Source organism: Pezoporus wallicus, unplaced genomic scaffold (assembly GCF_028554395.1).
Source record: "Pezoporus wallicus isolate ANWC-B61680 ecotype Strahan unplaced genomic scaffold, APGP_CSIRO_Pwel_v1 scaffold_7107, whole genome shotgun sequence".
Lineage (NCBI taxonomy): Eukaryota > Metazoa > Chordata > Aves > Psittaciformes > Psittacidae > Pezoporus > Pezoporus wallicus.
In genome coordinates, this window is record NW_026642114.1 from 5,877,915 (window position 1) to 5,885,027 (window position 7,113).

Sequence of the window (7,113 nt, forward strand, 5' to 3'; positions counted from 1 at the left end):
AGAAATGGCAGTGAGGAGAGGCACTTCAACAAACATGGGATGCAGTCCATGGCCCCTGTGAAAGCAGACCTGCCTGCATGATGATCTGGCACTGTGCTGTCTCAAGGAAAACCTCCATTGCTTCCCAGTGAGCCAGGCTTTGAGACTGGAACATCTTGCTGGCATTGCCAGTCTTCTGAAGTAGCAAGACACAGCAGGCTCTTTTGATTAAAAATAGGTCAAAATTTAATTGAAATGAAGATACATCTTTGGATGTGCAGAAATTTGAACCAGCACTGAACCTCTTTCTCCCCTGCCCCCCATTTGATGCTTATTATTTGAAAGATGTGCAAAATTTCTGGAGTAGATGATGACCCAATAATGTAATAAATCTCTCCCCTCACTGCCCTCTCCCCCCAAAACTTCCTGAAGTTCTATTAATCATTTCACACATCACGAAGTAAACATTCCCCTTCCCGTCACTGGCCTGATGGAGACTTACTGCATTACTGTGTAAAGCAGAAGGATCATGATATGAAATGAAGAGGCACAGGCAATTTCAGTATCCTTGAGGTATCTCTGCCAGGAGCATGGAGAGCAGTTCAATTTCAAGCATAATGAGATAAATTTGCCAGTCATTTTTATTGAACCTTTTGTGATTTTGCTGTTCTCTCCAACAGTTACAAGTCTTGACTAATAGTGTTATATATAATAGGGAATATTTCCATGTGTCTGTGTTCTGGAGAGTAGACATCAGCTTGATTTTTTTAATATTTTCCGTTTAGATGACCAGACATTAGTGTTCAAACCTGTTTGGTGTAGGTTTCCAATCATGGATCCTTAGCAACTGAAGTAATGTTAAATTAAATTGATAAATGATGCTCTGAAAAAAAATGAAGAACTCCAGCAGAGAGATTAATTTGTGATGCCCTTTTAGGAATGATTTACGGGATGTGATGTGCATTTGCTATCTGCCAAGTGCAATTCTTCACCACCTGAGTACACAAGCTTTGCAAAACTGTTTTCTGATGAAGTGTAAACTTAGATCTGCTCACCCTTCCCAGGTGGTGAGGGAAGATCTACCCCTTTGTTAAAGCAATCCTCTCACCCTGACTGCAGCCCTGGGATGTTCTGGCTAGCCTGGGAGATGGCAAGGCTGTCACTGGAGGCACAGGACAGCCATCAGGCATTGGGATGTTGTGTCCCTGGCCCTGATGCTGTGGCAGCACTCTACAGTACCATTTTCTGCCATGCTGTTCCATTTCATTTGCAAGATACTGAACAAAACAAACCCACAACCTCCTGAACCCTGTTTTACCATTCCTCCTGTCCTTTCCTCCTCAGTTTAATTAAAGACACAGTTTGAATCCTCCATATGGAAGACGTTGAGACCAAGCCTATTCATTTTTTGGTGATGAGAGAGGACCTTATCTCTCCACTCAGAGGGCCAGACCATGTGCCCCTTCCTCCTATGAGCTGGTCCTCCATGTAGGCTTTCATGTCAGGCAATGCAGAGGTGCCTTTTCTGGGCTGAGCTCCCCAACCATTTCCATGGCTCATCCTCTGAACTGTCCTGACCTATGCCACTGCCCTGCCATGGCTTCCCACTGCTTCACAGTAAAGTCACTAGTAAAAAGCCACTGATTGCTTTATGTTGCAGACAGTCCTTCTGACATGTGACTTAATAAGTTTGTGACAGGAAGATGGGCCAACAAGTGAGCTCTGAATAAACATCAAGAGCCCAGAACTGGAAATAGGGATTGCTGTGCTGAGCACAGTTCTGGTGTCCTGGCTCCCACTATGGCCAGAGGAAAGTAAGAAAGTAATTACAAGTTATGTTTCTTCTGCACCTCTATTAGTGTGAATCTAGCTTATGCATCAAAATGGAAAGGCTTTCCAAAAAAATACTTCATCGTTCTGCAAATTCTCCTTTTCCAGGTTGCTGTCCAATTTATTTCTGAATTGTGCTTGGCTCTTGTCCTCAGTGATTTCCAGCAGCCTTGCATTTCATGGGCATTTATATGCTGGCTGTAAAATCTTTTGATGGGTTTTAAAAGGTTGAATTAAAAGATTTGACACCCATGAACTACCTGCCAGTTGGCTGCTGGTGCCTTCTAGTTTCATTTCCTTCTGTTGTTGCCATCAAGCAAATTCTTGCCCAGAGAATATTTCCAATTTGCCTTGGTGGTGATTCTCAACGTATATTCAGGCTCTTCATCTTTGATAAAGACTGAAACAACAATCTCAGGCTGGCCTCCATCAAATTAACACATCTGCTCTCATGGGATTGCACAGTCTTGAGCTATGCCCCAATCCTTTCCCCTGAAGCCACAGACATGAGAGATGGAAGCAGCCACCTCCAGGTTAGTTATTCTCCAGGTGAACTAGTACATCCTTAGGCTAATTGGTTCACCTGCTTTCCCATGCAAGATAGAACTGAACCTTACAGTATGTTCTCCACTCCCCTTCTTAACAGGTTTTGTAACAGGATTTATCTCTGCTTCTTATTCTTCAAGCGTAACCCATAGACTGATGAACAGGTCATTTGCTCCTGATAATCAAGTCTTGCCTCTCATGACAGTCCTCTACTCTTTCACTGCTATGAGCAATGACTTATATTTTCCAGTATCTGTGCCCAGTAATAGAGGTCTATGGAGTCCAGGCAGCCAAAACCTTCTTTCTGGTTTGAAAACACAGTCCTTCTAGCATTATTTGCCCCACAGCCTGCAAAGCACCAGATTATGGGCCATCAAAGAAGTACCGAAAGCCCAGCAAACCATTGATTTAGTGGAGTGGATCTGTTTTAGTGCACTGCTCCTACTGTTCTATTGATTTTTAGAAAATGACGTAAAAAAAATCCTAGACCTTTTGTAAGCCCCAAGAGAACAGGTGTTTTGCCATGGAGTTTGTGGCTCCCTCTTTTTTAATGTGAGCACCTGTTAATTCTGTTTGTAGTGCTTTGTATATAGCATTGGGTTTCCCTCACTCCATGCATTTCTCAAACTCTTCAGGCAGACAGCATCTTTATCACAACTGGGTGTGATGGTGGCCCTTACATTTCTTCAAGGAAGATGGTTTCCAAGTAAAAATATACTTGGAGTAATTTTAGATTTATTGAATCAAGTCTTTAACCTCAAGAGGTAACATGTGCTGCATTTTATATAGAAAACAATTTTCACTGCCAGATGAAATCTTAGGTCAGAGTGTCTCTTATTTTATAGAGCTGCTTGGGCATTTCTCTATCTTGGGATTAACGGTGATGGTGCAATTTAGATTCTGTAACAACTTGAGACAGATATACAGGGTTATCAGTCTAGCTACATTCAGGTGGCTTTGCTTTAATTTAATTTAGTGACTATGAAAGGAAGAACTTGATGAAAGTCTTTCTCCACCTGCTTTGAGAATAAAGGTCTAGCTGATGCAGGACCAGCACACTTGCCTTTATTGTCAGTATAGGCAGTAACCGCAAGTGGGATGGCAGAGGAGGTATGTCTGGGCATGCTGTCACAGGCTGTACAGAGCATGAGGGAGGTTTTCTGCCTTGTGATGCCCATCCCAAGGCTTGAGCTGAATGTCAAAGACTTGTGAAGCAGTCCAAGGAGAGAGTATAGCCCACCTGGAAAGTCCATAATGGAAGTGCATTTGTTTGCATCACCTAATCTCCTAGAGAAACAGGGCCATATGATCATACGACTGATGTTTATCCATCTTACTGCTGTTGACCATTTTTACTCTGATTTGAATCATCTCAAATCAATTTGAATGTAGTAAGTGACTTCCTACAAGTTTAGGAAAAATAGGTGACCAGTAGAAAAGAAAGAATTGTTAAGGCTCCCCTGAGGGAGTATTTATTTTATTGTATTTATGTCAAATACAATGATGTTGAGTCTGTGGCTGTCAAGCCGATACCTCAAGTGGGAAAGGACATCTCTCTAACCAGAGCCAGCTTCTGAGCTTTACCTAGTGCAGCAGAAACGCCAATCTCCCTGCTGCCTCAAAGCGTGGCCACCCTCTCTTTTTTCTCACTGTGTTGGCAGGAGATTTGCGAGTACATCACCATGTGCCATTTCAAGCTTCATTTGAATAAGTGTCCTATATAATAGACTTTTATAGCTCTCTTTCTGTGAATTCTAAATTAACGTAACTAATTAAAATGTTCTAAAGTTTTATGTAAATAACTAATTAGCATTTGAGAAAGAATAGTAAATTCACAGATGGTTGTGCACCATTCAGGGCCTGCTCTGCTTGCTCTGGCTGTAGCCAATGCAGTGTTGGGCCCCTGCTGCAGCATCCTCCCTGGCAGGAGCCAGCTGCCTGAGTTTCACCCCAAGGATGACCCAGCACTATCCATCCTGCCTGCAGGCAGTGGAAACTGTCTTGCAGGACTAGTCCCATTTTTTCTGTCCCTGACACCAGGGCTTGCAAGATTGAGGAAGGCATGGGAGCATGGATGAGAATCTCAAGGAAGATGAATGAGGTCTGTGCACAGGGGAGGAGGTGGATGCCTGAGCTGTGATTTTCAATGTTCATACTTGGGTTGCTATGTTGCTCCAAGGATGTTCCTCTAGAACTCCTTGCTCAGGGATACCTCTTAGCTGTGCAAGCTATGATAACACTGTTGAACCTCAGCACTCCTGGGTCCCAGCCCCAGCACTGCCACCAAGACCCTGGGAGACTGTTCTCTCACTCAAACACTGCAGCCAAACATCTCAAGAGACAATGTAAAATTAATATTTTCTTTTTCTTTCATAGGATTGGGGTTAATTGATGTGGAAGTGAGAAGAATGTCACTTTTCTGACATCCAGACTATCTTATGTATCAGGAGTCTTACATTTATATAGCCCTTAGCACCTTGCACACATAAGTGCTATTACAGCATAAACAAAAAACCACAAAAAAAACCCTGTAAACAAAACAAAACAAAACAAAACCAGAAATGGGTTTACAGAAATGGCCTGTTGTTTACTCTAGAAGAAAAAGATTATCATCAGAGTAAATGTGGGGGAGAGATCACTTTCCCCTCCTATTAAATATGTCCTACACAATTACCCTCATGTGTTTTAAGGGCACCTCTGAATGTTCCAGAGATGCAAAAACCTGTGGGAGTTAGAAGGAATATAAAAACCTGCTTCAAGGTAAGGCTTTCTGGTAAATTAAAGCCAGGTCTCTAGGGAGGGGAGATGAGCTTGGGAAGGTTCATGTTGCTAGGACAATGCTGCTTGGCCATCCGGAAGTTGAGGGAGCAAGTGACAGTGAGGAAATCAAAGGATGAGTTTTTAGGGACAGGTTAAAGCCAGATGCATGCAGAATCTGGCTGTTTGAACATGTTGAATTTAAAAACATGAATATGTTCTTCAGATATATTACTGGGGAAGATAAAGAACTGGGAGAGTAAGTGGAACAGTAAAGCTGGTGGAGGATTTGCAAAGTGAGGGGGAGAAAAGGCAATGCTAGGCATGGCTTTTGAGTGGTTTTATTTGCAGTCCCTGTCTGCCCTGGAAAAATACCAATCTCTCTCTGTTTATACATGCAGCAAGCTCCTGTAGAGCAGAGACAAAGATGCAACTCTCCATCTGGTCCACCAGCCAGCATTTCTCACCCTGGTACCAGCCTGGAGAAGAGGTGAGCTGAACTGGGTGGCTACTGGGCAGTCTGTTTGTGCTACAGGGGTCTGGAGATGATGTGGAGAGGGAGCAAACCTGGAGGAGCCTCATAGTCTCATCCTTACCCTGATCCAATCTACGCTGCTGCAGCATGCTTGGAGAGCACAAGTCAGGTGGGTACACAGCATCTCATCCTAAGCATCAACTCACCAGTTTCCCAGGCAGAGCATTTTACTTTTCACTTGTTGTGAAAGAGAGAGAGAGCAGCCTGCTGATGCTGTGTTTTTGAATCTGTAAGTGCCTTCCCTAATTATGGGTATGCAGGCGTTTGGCTGCAGCCTGTCCTGAGCTGACTCTGCCTGTGAGAAATGAGGGTCTGAAATCACTGCTCTTTCCTGCCTGCAGCCCAGTGCTTGGCAGGAACAGGCTTCTCCTGAGGCCCCCAACAATTCAAAATTAACCTGTAAAGGGCAGCTGGCAAGAATTCAAGATGCAAGGTAAAGCTGTAACCAGTCGACTATGGCAACAGTCAATAGGTATTTGGAAAATACCTTAGGCTAAAATGATAGAAACTGTCTTATGGTTACAGCACATTGTACCTCTGGTGCCTGGGGTCTGGGTCTTGCAGCAGGCACCAAGAGTGACCCTGTGCCCATGTGGCCCCTTTTGCAGACCCATGGGTTTCCTGGCAAAGTATCACATGTGGCAGCATGAAGTATTTCAGCATTCATTGCTAAGTGGTTCTGCCTGGAAAATTTACTTGAAAATGTGTTTCAGGATGTGCCAGATATTCTCATGCTAATTTCTCAGCCAAAACCTCCCATGTGGTGTCCAATGTGATATCAGTAACTCAAATACAAGGGAAAATGAAGCCTCTATCTGCTTTCAAGCAATTTATTCTCCTTTTATATTTTACATCCAGCAGCTAAGTAAATTACAGGGATTAAAATACAAAAGACATTTAATTTTTTTAACTGTAATTTCTTAGCTTCTGGCAACAGAGTAACAAAAAAAGATAAATCAAAAAGAATTAAAACCCAAATATAATTTCTAATGACTAAAACACAAATATAAATTTAACTGATTAAAAGTAAGAGGACCTGTTTGATCACAAGGAAATGGCAGCAGGCTTCAGGATTCAAGTACCTGTAATCAGCTTCAATTTCACATTAAAAAAAATAAAGGGGAAAATTTCTGCTGGTGATTACTTTGCTGGTATTTCTGGTATACTTCATCTTTTGCTTTATTCAAGCTGCTTTTAATTTTATCAACTTTATCCTTAATTCTGCTTTTCTGTTCCTCAAGTCTTGAGGGTTATCCAGCCCTTGGAACTGATTTCTGACATGCTCTGTGGGAGGTACAGTGCCTTTCTGTGGAGCTTGGGAGATGAAAGGTCTCTTACACTCTTTTTCCAGGTAGGCTGTAATGTTCATGACTATGTGAGAAGTCATCTGGGAATTATTGCAAGTCCTGATGTCCAAGCCAGAAATAAGAGAAGCCAAACAACAATTTACTCCTCAGGTGCAGCAG